Below are 24,637 nucleotides of genomic sequence, written 5' to 3'. Positions count from 1 at the left end.
GACTGTCATCGGTCCTGAAGGAGCATCTGGTAGCTAAGGAAGAACCGCGGGATTTAGATGGGCTTATCGATCTGGTTATACGGTTAGACAATCGGTTGGAGGAACGCCGTCGGGAGCGAGGCGAAGGACGTGGCTGGGTACGCGCCGTCCCTCTCCCTTCCGGGTTCGAAAAGGGGCCGCCCTCCCCACGCTCCACAGCCGCAGCGCTCCGTGGGGCAACAGCTCCCCCTGCTGACGTTGCTAGGGAAATGCACAGGGCCAAACCGAGAACAGATGACAGAATGAGGAGGCTGGTCCGCGGGGAGTGTTTTCTCTGCAGCTCAAAGGAGCACATACAGAAAAACTGCCCCAACGGCCACAACGACAACAACCGCCCTTAGAGACTGGGCTAAGGGGGGGTCATAACATTCACGTGGGACACACACAGATTGCCACACGACTCCCAGTTACAATCCTGAGTGGGGATTTAACCCTTCAAGCCCCAGCACTGGTGGACACGGGGTCAGAAGGGAATTTGCTAGACAGCAGATGGGCAAGGGAGGTAGGGCTCCCTCTGGTGGCTCTTCCTTCACCATTGCAGGTGCGGGCACTAGATGGCACCCTCCTCCCTTTAATCACACACAAGACACAACCAGTAACTCTGGTGGTGTCTGGAAACCATCGGGAGGAGATTGAGTTTTTTGTAACTCCTTCTACCTCCCGTGTGATTTTGGGCTTCCCATGGATGTTGAAACACAATCCCCGGATTGATTGGCTGTCTGGGGTAGTGGTTCAGTGGAGCGAAACCTGCCATCGGGTGTGTTTAGGATCCTCGGTTCCTCCCGGTTTACGTGCTAAAGAGGAGGTCAAAGTCCCTCCCAATCTAACGGCAGTGCCGGCTGAGTACCACGATCTTGCTGACGTCTTCAGCAAGGATCTGGCACTCACCCTTCCCCCGCACCATCCGTACGATTGTGCCATTGATTTGGTTCCAGGCGTTGAGTTCCCGTCCAGCAGGCTGTACAACCTCTCACGACCTGAGCGCGAATCAATGGAGACCTACATCCGGGACTTATTAGCTGCCGGGCTGATCTGGAACTCCACCTCCCCGATGGGTGCAGGTTTCTTTTTTGTGGGCAAGAAAGATGGCGGAGTCCGTCCATGCATTGATTACAGGGGGCTGAATGAGATTACGGTTTGCAACCGATACCCGTTGCCATTGTTGGATTCCGTGTTCACCCCCCTGCATGGAGCCAAGATCTTTACTAAGCTGGATCTTAGAAATGCGTATCACCTGGTTTGGATCCGGAAGGGAGACGAATGGAAGACGGCATTTAACACCCCGTTAGGTCACTTTGAGTACCTGGTCATGCCGTTCGGCCTCACCAACGCCCCCGCGACGTTCCAAGCCTTGGTTAACGACGTCTTGCGGGACTTCCTGCACCGATTCGTCTTCGTATATCTGGACGATATTCTCATCTTTTCTCCGGATCCTGAGACCCATGTCCAGCATGTACGTCAGGTCCTGCAGCAGTTGTTAGAGAACCGACTGTTTGTGAAGGGCGAGAAGTGCGAGTTTCACCGCACATCTTTGTCCTTCCTGGGTTTATCAACTCCTCTAACTCCGTTGCCCCTGATCCGGCCAAGGTTGCGGCGGTGAGAGATTGGCCCCAACCAACAAGCCGTAGGAAGCTGCAACAGTTCCTCGGCTTCGCTAATTTCTATAGGAGGTTCATTAAGGGCTACAGTCAGGTAGCTAGCCCCCTGACAGCCCTGACCTCTCCAAAAGTCCCCTTCACCTGGTCGGATCGGTGCGAAGCCGCGTTCAAGGAGTTGAAACGACAGTTCTCTACTGCGCCAGTTTTGGTGCAGCCCGACCCTAGCCGCCAGTTCGTGGTTGAAGTGGATGCCTCTGACTCAGGGATAGGAGCCGTGCTATCCCAGAGCGGAGAAACCGATAAGGTTCTTCACCCGTGTGCCTACTTTTCTCGCAGGTTGACCCCGGCTGAACGGAACTATGACATCGGCAATCGAGAACTCCTTACGGTGAAAGAGGCTCTTGAGGAGTGGAGACACCTGTTGGAGGGAGCGTCTGTGCCGTTCACTGTTTTCACTGACCATCAGAACCTGGAGTATATCAGGACCGCCAAGCGGCTGAACCCCAGGCAAGCCCGCTGGTCACTGTTCTTCGGACGTTTTGACTTCCGGATCACCTATCGCCCCGGGACCAAGAACCAGAGATCGGATGCCTTGTCCCGGGTACACGAAGATGAAGTCAAAACTGTGCTGTCGGATCCACCGGAGCCCATCATTCCGGAGTCCACTATCGTGGCCACCCTCACCTGGGACGTAGAGAAGACCGTCCGGGAGGCCCTGGCATGGAGCCCAGACCCCGGAACAGGTCCGAAGAATCATCTGTACGTCCCCCCAGAGGCCAGAGCTGCAGTCTTGGACTTCTGTCATGGTTCCAAGCTCTCCTGTCATCCAGGGGTGCGAAGGACCGTGGCAGTTGTCCGGCAGCGCTTCTGGTGGGCGTCTATGGAGGCCGACGTCCGGGAGTACATCCAGGCCTGCACCACCTGTGCCAGGGGCAAGGCAGACCACAAGAGGTCCCAAGGGCTTCTCCAGCCGCTTCCTGTGCCTCATCGCCCCTGGTCCCATATCGGCCTGGATTTCGTCACGGGCCTCCCGTTGTCCCAGGGCAACACCACCATCTTCACGATAGTGGACCGATTCTCCAAGGCGGCCCACTTCGTGGCCCTCCCGAAGCTCCCAACAGCCCAGGAGACAGCAGACCTCCTGGTCCACCACGTCGTCCGTCTGCATGGGATACCTACCGATATCGTCTCTGATCATGGTCCCCAGTTCTCCTCACACGTCTGGAGGAGCTTCTACCAGGAACTGGGGGCCACTGTGAGCCTCTCGTCCGGGTATCACCCGCAGACCAATGGACAGGCAGAACGGGCCAATCAGGAATTGGAGCAAGCCCTGCGCTGTGTGACGTCCGCACACCCGACGGCCTGGAGTGAACATCTGGCCTGGATCGAGTATGCGCATAACAGCCAGGTGTCCTCTGCCACCGGCCTCTCCCCGTTTGAGGTGTGTTTGGGGTATCAGCCCCCATTGTTTCCCGTGGTGGAGGGAGAGGTCGGTGTGCCCTCGGTCCAGGCCCACCTGCGGAAGTGCCGTTGGGTGTGGCGCTCCGCCCGTTCTGCCTTGTTGAAGGCCCGGACGAGGTCGAAGACCCATGCGGACCGCCGGCGATCCCCGGCCCCTGCTTACCAGCCCGGGCAGGAGGTGTGGCTATCCACGAAGGACATCCCCCTCCAGGTGGACTCCCCGAAACTCAAGGACAGGTATATTGGACCATACAGAATCCTCAAAATCCTCAGTCCTGCTGCAGTGAAGCTCCAACTCCCGGCTTCACTGCGGATCCACCCAGTCTTTCATGTGTCCAGGATCAAGCCTCACCACACCTTGCCCCTCTGTGCTCCCGGACCGGCACCGCCTCCTGCCCGGATCATCGACGGGGAGCCGGCTTGGATGGTGCGCCGGCTCCTGGACGTCCGTCGGATGGGCCGGGGGTTCCAGTATTTGGTGGACTGGGAGGGGTATGGACCCGAAGAACGCTCCTTGGTGAAGAGGAGCTTCATCCTGGATCCGGCCCTCCTGGCCGATTTCTACCGTCGACACCCCGACAAGCCTGGTCGGGCGCCAGGAGGCGCCCGTTGAGGGCGGGGTCCTGTTGTGTGGGCCGCCAGAAGAGGAGGTACTGCTGGCCCACCACCAGAGGGCGCCCTGCCTGAAGTGCGGGCTTCAGGCACGAGAGGGCGCTGCCGCCACGGACACAGCCGGGAGTGACAGCTGTCTCTCATTATTTCCTGACAGCTGTTACTCATTCTTCATCATCTCACTCCATAAAACCCAGACGTCATCTCCACCTCATCGCCGAGATATCGACTTCTATGGAGGTAACTTTCTCTGCCTGTATTGATTAATTCTAAGAGCTATTGTGTTGCAGCTGTCAACCAGAGGACCGGCGTGGGTCGCGACTGTTTCGTCCTACGTCCCGTCAGATAAGTGTTTGAGACAGGAGCTGCACGAGTGTGTTAGAGGTGGAGGTGGCATTCCCACCGTTGTTGTTACGGGGTGTACACACACCCACACTTGACTGTCTTTGCTCTTCGCCAGCAGTACCAGATCCGACAGTCGGGGACGGTGATCACCTGGGAATTCGGGACTTGGCGGCTCCAGTATTCACCAGGTTCGGTGGCGGCGGAAATCGTGTGGTTCCGGCTCTTCTCAGGACAGACGTCTTCTATCCTCGAGCCTGCCCACACGTTACCTTTGTGGATTGACTGTTATCAGATTCTGAGATTGTCTGTGTATTCGTTGTGCACCTTCACAACATTAAATTGTTACTTTTTTGGCTCATCTATTGACCGTTCATTTGCACCCCCTGTTGTGGGTCCGTGTCACTACACTTTCACAACAAATGTAGTGTATTCTATCAGATGTCAGGAAAACTGTAACGAACACTACATAGGTGAGACTAAGCAACCTTTACACAAAAGGCTATACCAGCACCGCAGAGAGGGTGCCAGTGGACCTCAGTCTGCAGTTCATCTCCACCTTAAAGACACTAACCACACGTTTGAGGACAAGGAAGTTAAATATTAGCCAGAGAGAAGAAATGGTTTGAGAGAGGGGTCAAGGAGGCATTCTTTGTGAAACATATGAAACCCAGCCTTAACCAGGGAGGGGGTCTGAGACACGCTTTATCCCCTGTTTACAATGGGGTACTCAGGTCAAAGCAGTTTCAGTATTTTGTTCATGGTAATGAGTCATTTATGTCATCAGCAGAGTCGTCAAGGGAGCCATCAGGAGAGGGACAGCTGCCCTGTCATTAGGAGGGTGCTAACTAGAGCACAATAGGTGGTAATTAGAGCTATTGTTTAGGCACCAGCCTATAGCAGTCTGCCTCTTGGTAGGAGGGGTCTGGTTAGGTTTAAAACTCCAGCTTTTGTGACTTCTTGATTATTCTTCTCTACAAGAGTCAAGACAGAAGTCAGACCACCAGAGCAAGAATTTTAGCTGAGGAAGCTTCTGTGATTTGAAGCAAAACATCCTCACGTCAAGCAACCCAGTCCAGTCGAAGATTCAAGCTTCTCTACTATGGAACCCACCTGGACAACTGAGAGCCTACACAGAAACATTACTCCAGTAGACGAACTTAGTTGATTGTTTCTGGTCCATAGGATATTGATTGGCACTTTTGCTGGTTATTACCCTGTAATTACCCCTCGTAGATGTTACAGAATTGGTGAGCCAGCCAGGAGTAAATTAAGGCATTACATAACGTGGTTGAAATTTCATTTAGACCCAGACCCTAAAATTAGGTCAAACCCACCAAAGACATGGACATCATAAGAAAAGAAAATCCCAAACTCAGTCATTGTTACTGAGCTTTCTGATGAAACCCATGATGAAGAGCTAACTGACTTCCTGAATAAATATGGGCGCATACTGAGAACCCTTAAAATTGGTGATCCTGACTCTTCATACCACAATAATGTCATTGCGGAATACGAGAGTGGAGCTGCTCTCGCAGCACTTGAACCCTTGCTGCCTCATACGTTTAAAAGTCCAAATGCATCTTGCCACATCAAAGCCCTTTCAACTGAATATACTGAAACTGTCACCAGTAGTGCCACCAACAGTTTGTTTGCTGAACTGCAAGAAGTAGCCAAACTAACAGGCCAGTCTTTTGAAGCTGTTTTGCATGAACACATCACTGAATGCAGTCAGTCAATAATAGGGGCGACTGAGCTTAGAGATTCTGAACAAAGTGAAACAGAGCAAACAAATAAAACAGAACGGATCAAGCAACCCAGACACACTCAAGCTTTTAACATTCCACAAAGCTTCATAACTCATCCGGAGGTGCAAAAAGTCGTAGTCGAGCACATAGTCCAAAGTGAGGCTTCTGTATCAAAGGAGTCATATTCTTTCCGCTTGAGACAATTTTCGGGTAAATTACCTTGTCCAAGTCATGAGGTAGATTTTGACACATGACGCATGTTCTTCAGGACCCAGATCTGTCTGACTTGCAGCGCTCCCGTAAGATCTTGGACAGTCTTGTGCCACCTGCAGCGAATGTAGTCAAACCTTTAGGTCCCCAAGCCTTGCCTTCTGCTTACATTGAGCTGCTCAATTCAGCTTTTGGCACAGTAGAGGATGGTGATGAGCTTTTCGCTAAGTTTCTTAACACGCTGCAAAACGCTGGTGAAAAGCCCTCCCATTATCTTCACCGACTACAGACAGCTCTTGCTAAAGCTCAGAAAAGAGGTGGTGTTTCAACCAGTGAGACAGACTGACACTTGTTACGGGTGTTGGAATAATGCCCTTCTAGCCTACCTTCAGCTAGAAAGGAAAAAAGATAACCCACCACCCTTCTCAGAACTACTCTTACAGTTGAGAGTAGAAGAAGATAAGCTTACTGTCAAAGAAAGTGTTATGTGTCGACGCGGATTGAGGAGCGAACCTGCGTCAGACAGGACCCAGCGCTAAAAATAACCAGAAAACGGTTCCAAACAAAAACTATTTATTATACACCTGTGTTTAAAAGTGTAAAAACATAAAAAAAACGTCCCTCTGGTGGAGTTATCGTGGCTCGCTCTCCAGCGCCCGCAAGGACTAAAGCCGGCGCTCCTGGACTTCCTACCACCGCCAAACACCCCCCAGGTGGACACGACAAACTGATTCTCTGTGAAGCAAAGAGACGGTGAGGTAAATCAACAGATACAACTATATCTTCCATAAACACACGCTGCCAGCAACACACTCAGGTCAGTGTCCTTTCTTTTACTTTATGCAAATGAGCAGCCTCTCACAACAAGTGGAGGATCACTTATCCTTCACGCCACAGCAGTGAGAAGCAAACTACGCAATTCTCTTTACAATTCCAGTACACTGTGTAACAAAACACCAAGTTACTATCAACAAGTACTTAAACACTTAATTACCTTTCGTGTGTGCTGACAGCATGTGTCCTCACCCCTCCCTGCCTCACGGGCTCGATGTGTCAAAACCCAGGCGCGGTCCTCAGCGTCTCACAAACGAACGTCACAAGGTCGAGTTCCCGGCAGTTCTGCTTGAATCACACATGACTTAAATGCAGAACGCCTTCCAATTATCTGCTTCAGCTGCAAGTCGTCCAGGTTGCACGTGAGCACCAAGCACAGGTGCTTTCCATGATGTTGATGAGGGTGAAGACTCTTCAGCCAGCACCTTCTTCACAGACAAATCAGCTCTCATGCCACCTGGAGAGCAAAGAAAAGAAAAGAACACCAAAACATCCAGCCACGCCCCCCCCCAACACACAACAGAAAGCAGAATGAAAAAGCACTTTGCTGCTACCAGGCCAAAAGTCACTTCACACGCAATAGCTGCAAACATTGATCTTGACCCCTCAATGCAAACTGATTTAACTCAAATGCGAGCACAAATGACTGAGCTTCAGAATCAGCTCTCCAAAATGAAAACTAAAAAGACTGAACCACCAGTTGTTTCCCAAAGCAACTTGGTCAAAGAGCTAAAAGCACAAATCACAGAGCTGAAATCTCATCTTGCCAGACTCAAACCGCCAAGTGCGAACCAGAAGAAAATTAACAGCCCAAAAGCTGATAACAAGGTAAAAACAAAACCCAAAGTGCCGGAAGGAAGATTGCGTTATGCCTTTGAAGGTCATGATTTTGTTCATGTTTTCAGAGATTCAGGCTGTCTTGCCTTTTCTTGTGATAACCAATGAATTTGAGCCTCCATTTTACAAAAATTAGGGTTCTTAAACTTGTTAACCTGCACTAACACAAGTAGAATGTGTATAGGGGTCTCCAATAGGGGGATTGCATACCCGCCATATTGAATTTTGGTTGTGCAGGGGAGTGTGGGAAATGTGTGCCTCCTGCGGATGCACAGACACACTCAGAAAGTAAACAAAAGGCTCAGAATGCCGGGGATTAGTTATTGCGTCCCTGGAAGCTTCAATAACCATCTCAGGAATAAACATGTGAACTTCTGTGTTTTTCCTAAGAGTATTGGAAGGACGGGAAATAAAAAGTTTAGTAAGTTCAAGCCAACACCAACCCACTGACTCTGCAGAAGCCAGAAAACTTACATGGTTGACTCAACGGTTTTCCACTCAAACCCTTTCATCAAAACCACCAACACCGTAGTTTTGTCCACAACTTGTGGCAAAGTCACTACTACCATTTGACATGTATATTAGAAAATCCCTCCCAAAATCCCCTCTCATTTGCCCAGAGCAGCCTTCTCCTGGCACGTTTTAGTGCAGAAACAGCTTTTTCTTTCTCTCTTTCTTTGGAGGTTCAGAGTCCCATCCACTGAGAAATGCATGTTTCTGGCTCAGCACAGAGACAATACAATGCACACTTACTGATCTGAATGATGTCAAAGATGCATAGCCAAGATTATCTCCATTACAACAGTTTTTTTTTCCACGTGGAAAAAGGCCAAATATTACTGTAATCATTTTATGAACAATTGATATAAAACCTATAAATATGTGCAATTTACACCCCCCCCCCCCCCCCCCCCCCCAATCACTCACAAGGTAATAATTCCTAGAAATATGTTAGTTGGAACTTACCTCTCTACCAGATCCTTTTTCTTGCCTTTTAAACTTGCAGTTCTGTACCTTAACTATCTTTTATCAGGCTGGATGATCAGGAATTGCTGGACACAAATGCACGGCTCAAACAAACACCTCTGGTTATTAAAAGGCTTTAGTGGTGAGGATTGCAGAGGTTGGTACACGAGTAAGCAGTCAAGGAAAAGCAGCAGTACAAAAATCATTAGGCAAAAAGGCTTGGTCGTTGCAACAGACTGGAGGTCAGGAACACACAAGGAGGCAGGCAGGGCTATGGAACACACGTACAGAGCTGGAATGAAGGTACACGGCACAACAAACAGGCAACGAGCTAACACACCCAGTGAGCTTGTATAACCCCAGATGATAATCAGAAAATCAGGAACAGGTGTGCATGGAAAGCACCAGAACAAGGGTGTGGCCATAGAGAGGGAAACACCCATCATCAAGAACCAAGAGAAAGACAAGAGAAGTAGAGACACACAGAACTAAGCAGAAAAAAAAACCCAGCAAGAGAATAAACAAACAAAAACCAATGAACTAAGAAAAATAACATACAGATCAGAGAAAAGAAATGAAAACAGATAATCAAACAAACTCAAACCCTGACATCTTTTTAGTTGCTGGTTCAAATAGTGAGTTAATAACAACTCCAGGTACATCTGGGTCCAAAATTTGCTTAAAAGTAACACATCTCTCTTTGTTTACTCTGGCTGTAGGCATGCAGACTATCCCATGATACATTGCACGAGGGCTACTTCCAAGCACTGACACATGCATTCCCCTATTGGTTTAAAATGCTTCTGCTAGAACTTTGACGAGAAGCAGAAAGTCTGACCACATTACACAGATGTTAGCCTCTCTTCACTGGCTTTCTGTTTCTGTGAGGTCTGATTTTAAGGTTTTGTTACTAACTTATAAAATCACTAGCGCATTGCCCATGGGAATCCATGGGCTCGAGATTGGGTAGTATTTATACAATAGGGAGCTGACATTTTTCAAGGGTGGTAATACCTTATGCAAAGTTTCTTCAATGAGTTGGAATAGCATTTGAGTCCAGAATGTTTTAGAACCCTAGACCTCCACAGTTTTTGGAAAAATAACTCAACCCTTTAATTTCCTGTTAATTTCATTTTTTTTTTTTATTTTAGTTCACTGCCTTAATGTATTTATACATTTTTTTTAGGTTCTTGTTATCATATACACACTATTATTATTATTATTATTATTATTATTATTATTATTATTATATTACTTCTGTTTTGTCATTTGATTTTTAAATGAACCACAATGGAAATAGCTGTTTTCACTTTCTTGTGTCATCCATGTATTTTTATTGAATTTACAATTATATTATGTACTTACATTGAACTTACAAAATAAATTCATGCATGCAAGCACACATATGCATGCACGCACAGACACTTTTAAAATATAGATGATTTACTGCCCCCTGCTGGAATGGAGTGTGATCCCAGAATGCAATTATCAATATCCATTGTCCACTGTTGTTAGCTAATATCCATAGTTTCTCCAAAAATATTAGTCCAGTCAATATTCCGTTTCATCCCTGACCCAAAATGCATATGCATACCAAACGGCAAATTTCAGCTCTCCCCACTTTGTCCATTATCAAATTTATACACACATACGCATGCACACAGAGCTTTTTGTCTTTTCTGCATTCTGCCACAAGCAGGTGCTTTTATTTTTACACATCCACAAACAGAGATGGTAGCGGAAGACATCAAATGCACTACTCTTCTCACTCATGGTAATGGCAACAAGACACTTAACTAAACTGACTGAACCAACTGAACTACAAAAACACAATAAACACAATACAATGCAAGAACACTAACAACACTGTTAAACTAACAATGAACCACAATAACAATATTTAAAACACCAAAACCTGAACTCCCATGGTGCATTGCAGCACAAGGTCCATTGTTCACTGTTGTTAGTGAATATCACTAATTTCTCCAAAAATATTAGTCCTATGAACTTTCCATTTTCGCAGCACTCATCCTTGATGCAAAATACATAAGCATACCAAATGGCAAATGTCTGCTCTCTCCAGTTTCTCCATGATCGAGTCCATACACACGCATGCACGCTTGCACGCACGCACACATACATCCACACACATACAGAGGCCACTTGGCTATTACAATATAGATTCACAATGTAGCGAACGTACCCTCATTCAGATCTAATCCAATAAAGTACATTAATTCTCTTTCCCAAAATTGCTGATGTCTCAAACTGTTGTTACTGTTGTTACACTTTTGAGTGATGTCCTGGTTCTACTTGGGGATGTCCCCTGAACACTCCTTCAGCCATAACCTTCCAGCAGAGTGATAATTCAGTTCTTCTTCAAAGGGGTTCCTGGAACCAGCCAGGGAGTGTAAGCTTTCGGACATTTTAACTGCCACATGTCAATGTGAAAAGCTTTCCAGACCGGCCAGGATGTCTCTTCTTTCACTTGATAGTGGTAAAAAAGGCATCTGTGTTCTTGTGTTACAAATAACCTTATCTTATCCAAATAGGAAAAGTGATATAATGTTTTTCTTGTCATAAGTCATAATGTTTTTCAAGCCATAATTATTTGAAAGGCTCATTAAAAGCCTGCTAATGGGTCTTTCATTGGATTCAGGTGTGTTGGAACAGGGAGACAACTAAGAGTGTCAGGAAGGTAGATCTCGAGGACTGAACTTGGGCACCCCTGGTGTACAGAATGCTGAAGACTGGCTGTGGTAAACGCTGCTGTGAATGAAGTGCATGAAATCAAAGGAATTGTCTGTAGACCTCCAAAACAGGATTGTCTCGAAGCACAAATCTGGGGAAGGGTACAGAAACATTTTTGCTGCTTTGAAGGTCCCAAAGAGCACAGTGGCCTCCAGCATTTGTAAGTGGATGGACTCTTCCTAGAGCTGGCCGGCCATCTAAACTGAGTAATTGGGGGAGAAGGGCCTTAGTCAGAGAGGTGACCAAGAACTTGATGGTCACTCTGTCATAAATCCAGCATTCCTCGGTGGAGAGAGGAGAACCTTCCAGAATGACAACCATCTGTGCAGTAATCCACCAATCAGGCCTGTATGGTAGAGTAGCCAGACGGAAGCTACTCCTTAGTAAAATGCACATGGCAGCCTGCCTGGAGTTTACCAAAAGGCACCTGAAGGACTCTCAGACCATGAGAAATAAAATTCTCTGGTCTGATAAGACAAAAACTTTGGAAAAGCCAGGCTCCATCTCTACAATGAGGCACTGTGGTGGCACCATCATGCTGTGGGGATATTTTTCAGCGGCAAGCACTGGGAGACTAGTCAGGATTGAGGGAAATATGAATGCAGCAATGTACAGAGACATCCTGGGTGAAAACCTGCTCCAGAGTGCTCTTGACCTCAGACTAGGGCAATGGTTCACCTTTCAGCGGGACAATGACCCTAAACACACAGCCAAGATATCAAAGGAGTGGCTTCAGGACAACTCTGTGAATGTCCTTGAGTGGCCCAGCCAGAGCCCAGACCTGAATCTGATTGAACATCTCTGGAGGCATCTGAAAATGGCTGTACACTGACACTCCCCATCCAACCTGATGGAGCTTGGGAGGTGCTGCAAAGAGGAATGGGCAAAACTGTCCAAAGATAGGTGTGCCAAGCTTGTGGCATCATATTGAAGAAGACTTGAGGCTGTAATTGCAAAAGGGGCATGAACAGAGTATTGTGCAAAGGGTGTGAATACTTGTGCACATGTGATTTCTTAGGGTTTTTTTTATTTTTAATATATTTGCAAAAAATAAAAAAAATTCTCATGTTGTCATTATGGGGTGTTGTGATTAGAATTTTGAGGGAAAATGAATTTACTTCATTTTGGAATAGGGTTGTAACATAACACAATGTGGAAAAAGTGAAGCGCTGTGAGTATTTTCTGGATGCACTGTAGCTGCTGTTATCACAGGCCAACTGATTCTGCTCTTTTTCTATTTGTCTGAGTGACTGTTGCTGGGATCCCAGAAGCTGGCACTGCTTCCAGAGGACCAGACTAACCTGGCATTGGCATTTGACATGTGCTACCAGAAGTATTCAAGAGATGAAACTAGAAACTCTGCACCAAGATGGACCATTTGTACCTTAGTAACTGATTTTTTGTTTTATTTATGTAAAATCCTTGTAGCTGGTAGAATGACCCAAGCAGAGGGTCACCCCTCTGAGCCTGGTCTGCTTGAAGTTTCTTCTCACAAACACTATAGGGAGTTTTTCCCTTACCACTGTCACCTGTGTGGTTGCTCAGTGGGGTCTTAGACCCTACCCATGTGAAGCTCCTTGAGGCAACATTTTTGTTATTTGGTGCTGTAAAAATAAAATGAACGTCTGATTCCTCTTTTTTATTTTTTCCTTTTTTCTTCAGTCTTCTGGCTACTGCGAAATGTGACTGACAAGGAGTCTGTCCATTTGCGGCTTTTGTATCAACATGGTGCTGTAACATTGTGACCTCTGTGGGGGCCATCTTCCATGTAGCTATGAAGTTCTCATTCTAAGCGTATGAAAATGTATCCATTCAATCTTTAACCCCTTAACGCCCATCGTCGCATATATGCTACAATCTCTGACTCAAATATGCAACTTACCAAATTGACCTGTATGCCTGTTGTCGCAAATTTGCAACATGTCATCATTATTATTATAACATTATAACATAAAGTCATTACCAGAATACCCAATATAACTATCTAGTTTTTGTGCAAAAGTGAAATCAACATTATTTACCATCTACTTAAAGGCAAAAACACACACAAAACATTTTTTTATATACAGCTATATAAATTCGGGCATTAAGGGTTTAGACACAGAACAGAGGGTTATGAATGCTATAATTAATTTCTTCTAACACACACCCCTAAAACATACACACAGTAACTAGAAACCTGTACTTTCCTTCAGTTACTGAGTTTACATTGTTATTTGTTGTATCTAATTTACTTTCCTGGTATGGTTATGTGCACAAACTGTGCAAGTGTTGTGAACCCTCTCATATAAGGTGTGTCTCAGTGTGGCACTCTTTAAATAAAGAAGTACACTGTGCTTGAGGTTTTTGTTAGTATAATCCTCAAGAGTCCAGACATATAAAACATCTGGACTTGCCAGTGAGTCCATGGACCCCTGAAGGTTAAGACGCAAACTCTTCCTGGTGACAGATGATGTCAGTGCAACAGGACAGTCCCAGACCACAGATCATTATTATTATAGCTAATAAATTGATGTGCTATTAACACAGCATGGGCAATGGATATGAAAACAGTCTGGCATCGGGTGGAAAATAAAAATATAATTTGGGTTGTCCTGTATGGAGGACGAGACCTGTCATAAGTAGAAATAAATAAATGAAAAGATAAATTACATTAATGTATAAATAAAAGGATAAATTGATAAATAAAATGATAAATAAAATGATAAATTCCTAAGTCAATTTAAAAAGCAAAATTAAATAATTTTATTGTATTATTTGTTAATTTAGACATTTTTACAATCATTTATTTTGCAATTTTGAGTTTTTGAATTTTTTTTTAAAGTTGCAAATTATTTATTTAATTATTTATACATTTTGACAACCATTTATTTTGTTTTTTACAGTTTTTTAAATTTATTTCATTAGTATTTTACACTTTTTGAAATTTATTTATTTTGTCTTTTCGCTGCCTGTCATGTCATGATTTTGTCTTTTTGCTGTCATAATTAGAAATAAATAAATCAAATGATAAATTACATTAACGTATAAATAAAAAGATAAATTGATAAATAAAATGATAAATGCTTAAATAAATGTAAGCTATAAAAGTAAAAGTAGATATTTTTGACATTTGACATTTTGACAGTCATTTATTTTGCAATTTTGACTTTTTGATTTTTTGTTAAAGTTGCTATTTATTTATTTATACGTTTTGAAAATCATTTATTTAGGTTTTTATACTTTTTGAAATTGATTTAATTAGCATCTTAGGCTTTTTGTAATTTATTTATTTTGCATTTTCGCTGCCCTGTCATTTAGTAATTTTGTCTAGGTCTAAGGTTTCATATAGGCTATAAATGATCACAATAGCTATCCCATTATTTTAAGGTTCGGTGTTTGCACTGCCCACAAGAATGATCTTATAGTGGCACCTCCGTGCCAAACATGGAGATGGTGCTGCTGTTTCCACATCAACCTCCAGTGCTCCTGAACTAAGTCGACTCAATGTCAATGCTGATCGAGGTTCATCTTTGTTTTTTTTTTTTTTTTAATTATTATAATCATAGTAGCCTACAGTAGCCTGCTATTGTCTACTAACTGTGTTCCATTCCACCAGGCACAAGCACCTCTGTCCCTTGTGAGAGGATTTTCTCCAAGGCTGGGGAAATTGTAAACAAATGGAGAAACCGTTTCAAACCCACTGTTGTGGAACAAATACTTTTCTTAAATAAAATTTGGAAACATGTAACCCTGTTCCACAAAATACTCCTCAGTAAACACATTACCCCAATATCACCCTTTGTTGCACAAGCACATTCCACACTTCCCCCACACTGATAAATTTGTATAGCACTTTACTGTATACGAGGGCTGTCAATAAAGTAACGGTCCTTTTTATTTTTTTCAAAAACTATATGGATTTCATTCATATGTTTTTACGTCAGACATGCTTGAACCCTCGTGCGCATGCGTGAGTTTTTCCACGCCTGTCGGTGACGTCATTCGCCTGTGAGCACTCCTTGTGGGAGGAGTCGTCCAGCCCCTCGTCGGAATTCCTTTGTCTGAGAAGTTGCTGAGAGACTGGTGCTTTGTTTGATCAAAATTTTTTCTAAACCTGTGAGACACATCGAAGTGGACACGGTTCGAAAAATTAAGCTGGTTTTCAGTGAAAATTTTAACGGCTGATGAGAGATTTTGAGGTGATTCTGTCGCTTTAAGGACTTCCCATGGTGCGAGACGTCGCGCAGCGCTCTCAGGCGCCGTCGTCAGCCTGTTCAAGCTGAAAACCTCCATATTTCAGGCTCTATTGATCCAGGACGTCGTGAGAGAACAGAGAAGTTTCAGAAGAAGTCGGTTTCAGCATTTTATCCGGATATTCCACTGTTAAAGGAGATTTTTTTTAATGAAAGACGTGCGGACGGGTCCGCGCGTCGGGACGCAGCCGCCGCGATGCTCCGCCACAGGAAAAACACCTCTGTTGAAAGCCTTAAGGACAAGTTGGAACATGTCCTGCCTGTTAAACAATTTCTCATATACTCACTCCACTGAAAGCCATCAAAAGCCGCCTGGATTTTACAAATGGTTATCAACACGGAGGTGTTTTTCCTGTGCCGCCGCACCGCGTCGGCTGCGTCCCGACACGCGGATCCGTCCGCACGTCTTTCATTAAAAAAATCTCCTTTAACAGTGGAATATCCGGATAAAATGCTGAAACCGACTTCTTCTGAAACTTCTCTGTTCTCTCACGACATCCTGGATCAATAGAGCCTGAAATGTGGAGGTTTTCAGCTTGAACAGGCTGATGACGCCGCCTGAGAGCGCTGAGCGACGTCTCGCACCATGGGAAGTCCTTAAAGCGACAGAATCACCTCAAAATCTCTCATCAGCCGTTAAAATTTTCACTGAAAACCAGCTTAATTTTTCGAACCGTGTCCACTTCGATGTGTCTCACAGGTTTAGAAAAAAGTTTGATCAAACAACGCGCCAGTCTCTCAGCAACTTCTCAGACAAAGGAATTCCGACGAGGGGCTGGACGACTCCTCCCACAAGGAGTGCTCACAGGCGAATGACGTCACCGACAGGCGTGGAAAAACTCACGCATGCGCACGAGGGTTCAAGCATGTCTGACGTAAAAACATATGAATGAAATCCATATAGTTTTTGAAAAAAATAAAAAGGACCGTTAATTTATTGACAGACCTCGTATAGCACAAGCACTTTTCCACAAGCCACCTATAGTGAATATTTAGCCCATTGGCTAAAAGTGCACTCCCCACCCTGAACTCATTCCCATCATGACAACACCATCTATGTGGAGTTTGTCAGCTATAGTTCCAACCCTAAACTATAGGCCATTTCTCGGTTATAGGTAGAGAAATTGCCTTCTTTCTGCAATTAGTAGACATAAAAGAAATGATAGACAAAAAACAATCGGGTAAACATTCAATTTCCTTAATAATCAAGTACGACAATGAATTCTCCCGGTCATAACATTTTATTCTCAAGTTGAGATAAGTTGCATTTCTACGGATGTGTCAATACTGTTTCATTAGGGTTTTTGTTGTTGTTTTTTTTGTTTTTTTTTGCCTGTTGTAATTTCAACAAACCACCAGATGACGCCAGTTGTCCCTGATGCATTGATGCCTCGAACCTATTTGTGATACAATCAGGAAGAAGATTCAAACGCCTCACAGCAAGGGCGTAGGTTTGGTCTCAGCTTTGGTAGGGACAATACCACCCCCCCGCCCCCCTGCCCACCACCACCACCACCCCCTAACCCACTCATACCATTAGACGCACAAGTACAGCATAATACATAACATATGACGACATAATGCTGAATAATTTAACACTTTATTTACATTATTAAGTGTGTAGGCAGACAAACAAATAGCTTAAATAACAAAATTGCACCCAAAATCACGAATCTATTCTATAGGCCTACACCTGAGAGAACAAGACAACAAAAAAAATACTTGTGGAGCTAACAAAAAAAAAAGTTTTTGCAACCAAGATGTATAATCTATTCTCTTCATCAATAATGCAGTTGTAGGTATCTGGCAACCTAATTTGCCAACAAAAAAAAAGGGCTTTACAATGATATATATGGTGTATTACGATAAACGTAAGCCTGTGATGTCATAACGCAGAGGAAAAACATGGAAGTTTCACACTAGTGCGCCGCTGATTCTCATTACCGTAAGTTCTCATGTAAGCCCTCACGCTGAAAAATTTCAACACTGACAGCAAGCCAAGAACCCGTGCTTTCCAACAGCATGCTATATGTTGCATATATTACGGTAAAGTGCGTTCAGTGACTTTTGAAACGAGGGAAAAGTATGAAAAAGAGCGCAAAAGTGACAGAAAAGTACAGAGACAGACAGCAAACATAAATGTAGTAATTTTTGAGGAAAAGGCAGGGTGTTAGTGTCATTTGTGAAGGTGTGCGTGCGTGTTTGTGTGGGTGTGCAGTTTATTTTAAGTGTGGCGCACAGCATTGTTCGCAAGCCCCGCCCTTCTTGTTTTTCTGCACCGGAGCAGTGTTGCCAGATATGAAATATGAAACTATCGTACCAAAACCTCAAAATTATCGTATTTTGGGAGAAATTATCGTACACAAACAAAACGCATACAACGTAGCTATTTTAGCGTTTTTTTTTTTTAATTTACAAAGAATTTTATGTCACATTTTTAAACAGTAATTATAGTAATGGGGAAACTATGGCACAAAAAGAACGCAAATGCACAAGCAAATGCACTACCAGACTAGAAAGATTTTTTTTTTCTGTGAAGGGACACAAACGTGTTAATTACCAGACTAGAAAGAGTCGAATTCAACCTCGAGGTCGCTGTCGTCATCTGATGCCATGGCCACTTGTGCAGATTTTGTTGAACACAGAAAAAATGTTGACACCTCCATAAGGAACTTTAACTTTTTTTTATTCTTCTTGTATATCTCTTTGCTCTTGTGTTTTGTTCGTTTGTTATTGCATTTGTTGAAATAAAGTTTCGAAAAAAAAAAAAAAGATGTTGGTTGGGGAATCTTCCTGTCACGGTAAAGATTGGATGGGAACTCATTACTTTGTATGGAGAGGGGGCGGGCTTTCAAATGACTTTGTCCCGGTCGCCCAAAGCCAGCATTTGATGCCGCCTGAGTGTAACACCTGCAAAATGATTCTTGGGTGTCAGAGAGAGATGCGTGTTTGGGCAACCAACTGAAATTATCGTACATATTGGATTTTTTCCCATTATTGATCGTACATTTATTGATCGTACATTTATTGATCGTACAGAGGGCAAAACTATCGTACAAATACGATAATTATCGTACATCTGGCAACACTGCACCGGAGCCACCCATCCTCTGCGCTCTGGGACCTCCCACTTTACAAATTAAGCACTGCCTGCCACGAGATGCGCTTTGTTTACGTCCATGTGAGAAGAACGTGAGCTAATGAAATTGCAACATGGGTAACCCTGTCACTCTGGCACGTCGAAAACACAAAACGTGACGACTAAAATTATAGTATCGAGTTCGCAAAAAAATAGTGAATGATTTTGTTATATAAAAAAAATTCTAAATATTGGTAGGGACTATTTTGCCATCCCAAAATATTGGTTGTGACTTGTCCCTATGGTCCATATGCAAACCTATGCCCCTGCCTCACAGGCTTCGTTGCCCATCCCTAGCTCCAAAACACTGTGTCGGACCATACTGCTTTGAAAGGAGTGATACAAGCTTCGGTGCATCGGTACAATTGTCACATCCTTATACTCATCCGCTGGAAGGCTATTCAAATGGTTTGCCAGTGTGTGCAAATCATTAGCCACAGCTACAACAAGCTCTGTCATGTTGTTCACTTGAGTGTGACTTGGGTTTGAGCTGAGTTCAGTTAAGGCCTAGTGAGTCATACTGAATTGATTGCACACCAGTGACCAATCTTGCTTCAGTCTGAACCGGAAGCCCTCCCATCTCATTAGCATAGAGACAGCAAAAAGACAAAATCACTAAATGACAGGGCAGCGAAAATACTAAATAAATAAATTACAAAAAGCCTAAGACGCTAATTCAATCAATTTCAAAAAGTATAAAAAACTAAATAAATGATTTTCAAAATGTATAAATAAATAAATAAATAATTAGCAACTTTAACAAAAAATCAAGAAGTCAAAATTGCGAAATAAATGACTGTCAAAATGTATAAATGAAGAAATAAATAATGCAATTTAAATATCTACTTTTACTTTTATAGCCTACATTTATTTAAGCATTTATCATTTTATTTATCAATTTATCTTTTTATTTATATGTTAATGTAATTTATCATTTGATTTATTTATTTCTACTTATGACAGCAAAAAGACAAAATCACGACATGACAGGCAGCGAAAAGACAAAATGAATAAATTTCAAAAAGTGTAAAATACTAATGAAATAAATTTCAAAAAGTGTAAAAAACAAAATAAATGATTGTGAAAATGTACAAATAATTAAATAAATAATTTGCAACTTTAAAAAAATTCAAAAACTCAAAATTGCAAAATAAATGATTGTCAAAATGTATAAATTAACAAATAAATAATACAATAAAATTATTTAATTTTGCTTTTTTAAATTGATTTAGGAATTTATCATTTATCATTTTATTTATCAATTTTTCCTTTTATTTATACATTAATGTAATTTATCATTTGATTTATTTATTTCTACTTATGACAGCAAAAAGACAAAATCACGACATGACAGGCAGCGAAAAGACAAAATAAATGCATTTCCAAAGGTGTAAAATACTAATGAAATAAATTTCAAAAAGTGTAAAAAACAAAATAAATGATTGTGAAAATGTACAAATAATTAAATAAATAATTTGCAACTTAAAAAAAAAATTCAAAAACTCTAAATTGCAAAATAAATGATTGTCAAAATTTATAAATTAACAAATAAATAATACAATAAAATTATTTCATTTTGCTTTTTTAAATTGATTTAGGAATTTATTATTTTATTTATCATTTTATTTATCAATTTTTCCTTTTATTTATACATTAATATAATTTATCTTTTGATGTATTTATTTCTACTTATGACAGGTCTCGTCCTCCATACCGTGATCAACAATCAGCAGTCAAGCTTGAGTGTGGAACAACTGATTGGTTTAACATAGAGAGGGCTGCATACTTTCTCCAGTGCCGTTTATCATCTATACAGAAGACATCATGCGAGATGCCATGAAAGATGAACGCTAAGAAGGTTATGATCTTCTACATGTAGGAGGGAAAGCCTTAGGTGATCTAAGATATGCAGATGATGATGCACTTATGTCAAAGTCAAGATCTGGTTTGATCAGATGCGTTGGATCAGTGAACAGAGAACGTGAATCACACAGCCTGAGATGAATGCAAAAGAGACCAAGGTTACGGCAGTGTAGAGTCAACAGAATGATGAAAACACACAGCAAATATCAATTAATGGATCTGTACTGGAAGAAGTGGACCATTTTATGTACCTCGGTGAAAAGATCCAGGGAGATGGTGATAACAGCAAAGAAATCAGAAGTAGATTGGCTATGGATTTGCAAGATCTCACTGGGATGAAGAAGCTTTGGCGTGGGCAGGATAAAGCAACCAATCTACGGATCATCACAGCATGTGTTTTTCCAGTGGCCACCTATGCCTGCGAGACCTGGGTACTGCGCAAGTTGGATGAACAACACATCACAGCCTTTGAAAACAAGTGCTACCGAAGGATCTTGCTGGTCCCATGGACTCAACACCACACAAATGACAGTATAAGAGAGGAGCTTGGTGTATCTTATTTTGGCCACATAAAGCAACAGGATGGCATAGAGAAAGGAGTGTTAGAGGCTTACATTCCTGGAAAGAGAAGAAGAGGAAGACCAAAATGCAATTGGGAGAAGACTCGTATAATTGATGTGTTTGGCTTTATGGAGCAAGCAAGTAGGATGGCAAAGGACAGGAAACAGGCTCAAGACAATGTCAGGGAAGTCACGCTCTGATTAGAGTTTGCTTTGACGATGATGACAGTGATACACGTCACCACATTCACTTAAAAAGCCCTTTTGATATATGCGATAGAAGAGATGGCAGAGAAGCCTTCAGTGCTGCCTCACTTTCAAATTATTAAAGCTCTAAAGCACACACAGCAGCAGCGCTGTGGAGTGGAGTCATTCTGCTGTTTCCTGTTTGGGAGGGATGTTGAGAGCATATGGTTCAGCAGCTGGCTGCTGTCACTAACGTGTGGAGGTGGCACAGAGCAGAGGGTGACAGGGTGAATTTAGGAACGACTGCACTGAATCTTTGTCATGATGAATTAATTATACTCTAATTACAACAGATAAACAGCAAAATGTCTCCTGAAGTACTGAGACATCCTGCCTGACGCTGCCTTCAGACAGACGTGATTCATTTATCAGGTCTTTCTGATATATTAGTGCAGTGTGATTAATTAGGGAATAACCCTGTTGTGTCTGATGATGTGTCGGAAGTTCATGCTGGGATATACGGTTGAAAATCCATAGTTTTATCAGCAACACTTCAGCAGAGCCGATTAAACAGATATTTTCGACCATATATAACAGCATGAACGTCCAATACATCATCAGACACAAGGGGGTTATTCTCATTCTAATCCAATCCCATCGTTTGCACTGTTTATTTTTCTGTAGGTAATTCGGTCGGTGAGGCTTACCGTGAAGCAGCGAGCCATCTCTCCCACAGTGGACAGGGTGCACAGTCATCAAACCCATCAAACGTGAAACGGCAATTCTGTATCAGAATCCACATCAATACTTTTGTACAGTAGCTTAAATTCACCCATTTCGGCGGCGGCACGTGACATTCTCTCACTCTGAGCGAACAGCACTCACAGCTAGTAGAACACGCAGGTGACGAATTGTATATCTCGAAAGTTCCGCTCCCCGACAATACTGTGCATGTGCACTTGCGCGCGCATGCACACTTGCGCACGGAGGATGGGAATGACATGCAACAGTGATCACATCTTATCAGAACACTGGTCAGGGTGCGGTGTAATACATCTTTGGCCACTGATCTAATAATTTGTTCCGTTCCACAGATATATGCCTGATTATGTCACACGATTAACCAATCACATTTGCGGAAAAAATGTAATTGGATTAGAATGTCATATAGACCTTATTCAAAATCATCATTATATGTTTAATGGATCTTTATATTTATTCCTCACAGTTTAGATTATATATCCATTCTTTTTCTAAACCTGTTTATTCCAGTGAAGGGTAAGAGGCGGAGTACACCCTGGATAGGTCGCCAGTCTATTGCAGGGCCAACACAAACAGACAGATGAACTCCCTGATCCACTCCCGCCTGAGGCTTTGCATGCGATGTCACAGGTCACGAGCAGGGTGGTGCCACGCACAGCCAAAGGTCAAGTTTAGCTGGTCACAGTACACTTGACTGTGTAAACAAGCCATCTCAACTCGTCTTTCCTCTGTTTTTTGCTGTTTTTTCCATTATTACACCATGCCAGAGACTTGTTGTGCAGTTCACTGTCACAACAGACGTGCACAGAAGGAGAATGTGAGCTTCTATAGGATTCCCGTGGACACAGAGCGCTGGCTTTTGCCCCACAATCCCACAGCAACGTACACAAAATTCAATAAAGCTGATGATGAACATTATCACTAAATACTATTATAAATATGTAAGTCTGCAATCCTCAACCTACTAAGTCCTTTAAAAACATTTTAAAAAAGGTCACCCATGACTAACTTTGAAATTTTTATACTCAGTTGCATTTGGGTGGATTTCCATAAACTAGAACCCTGGTTTAATAATAATAATAATAATAATAAAAACAACACTTGCACAGTTTGTGCACATAACCATACAAGGAAAGTAAATTAGATACAACAAATAACAACAAAGTATACACAAAATTCAATAAAGTTGATGACGAACATTACCACTAAATACTATTATAAATATGTAAGTCTGCAATCCTTAACCTATTAAGTCCTTTTAAAACATATTGAAAAGTTCATCCATGACTAACTTAGAAATGTTTATACTCAGTTGCATTTGGGTGCATTTCCATAAACTAGATCCTTGGTTAAATAATAATAATAATAACAATGAAAACAACACTTGTACAGTTTGTGCACATAACTATACAAGGAAAGTAAATTAGATACAACAAATAAAGTATATACAAAATTCAATAAAGTTGATGATGAACATTACCACTAAATACTATTATAAATATGTAAGTCTGCAATCCTTAACCTATTAAGTCCTTTTAAAACATATTGAAAAGTTCATCCATGACTAACTTTGAATTTTTTTATACTCAGTTACATTTGGGTGGATTGCCATAAACTAGATCCTTGGTTAAATAATAATAATAATAATAATAATAATAATAATAATAATAATAATAATAATAATAATAATAATAATAATAATAATAATAATGAAAACAACACTTGCACAGTTTATGCACATAACTATACAAGGAAAGTAAATTAGATACAACAAATAACAAAGTATATACAAAATTCAATAAAGTTGATGACGAACATTATCACTAAATACTATTAGAAATATGTAAGTCTGCAATCTTTAACCTATTAAGTCCTTTTAAAACATTTTGAAAAGTTCATCCATGACTAACTTTGAAATTTTTTATACTCAGTTACATTTGGGTGGATTTCCATAAAAGAGAAGCCTGGTTAAATAATAATTTAAAAAAGCATGATGACCCAGCAAATGCAATCATACAATCTAATCACCACTGAGGTCTTACAAATGCTAACACAAGAGTGCTCTGCAACCTTCCCCATATTCAAACAGGTTTTGGATAAGAGTACAAACATGGGTTCATGGGTGAACCTTTTTTTAAAGATAGCTCAAAAGTGAGTTCACTTTAGTTACTTATGCATACGTAAATGCTCATCTATATATGATAAAGGAAATTGTTTTTGAGGGAAAAAAATTAAAAAGTTGTATACCAAATGGTCAATTTATAGTGACCAGTTCATGTAATGGGCATGTCTCTGTGTGTTCTGGATTCCTCCCACTTCCAGAGGGAATCCGTGTAAACACGTGGAGAACATGCAAACTCCACACAGAATGGACCAGATGGGAAACTAAACTGGGACCTTCTCTCTGTGAGGCAATAGTGCCAACCACTAAGCCACCATGCTGCCCGATAATAAACCTATATACAGTATAAAGCACCTAATGTGTGTCTGTCTG

This window comes from Thalassophryne amazonica, chromosome 3, assembly GCF_902500255.1.
Source record: "Thalassophryne amazonica chromosome 3, fThaAma1.1, whole genome shotgun sequence".
In the NCBI taxonomy this organism is placed as follows: domain Eukaryota; kingdom Metazoa; phylum Chordata; class Actinopteri; order Batrachoidiformes; family Batrachoididae; genus Thalassophryne; species Thalassophryne amazonica.
This window is presented reverse-complemented; position numbering follows the sequence as displayed.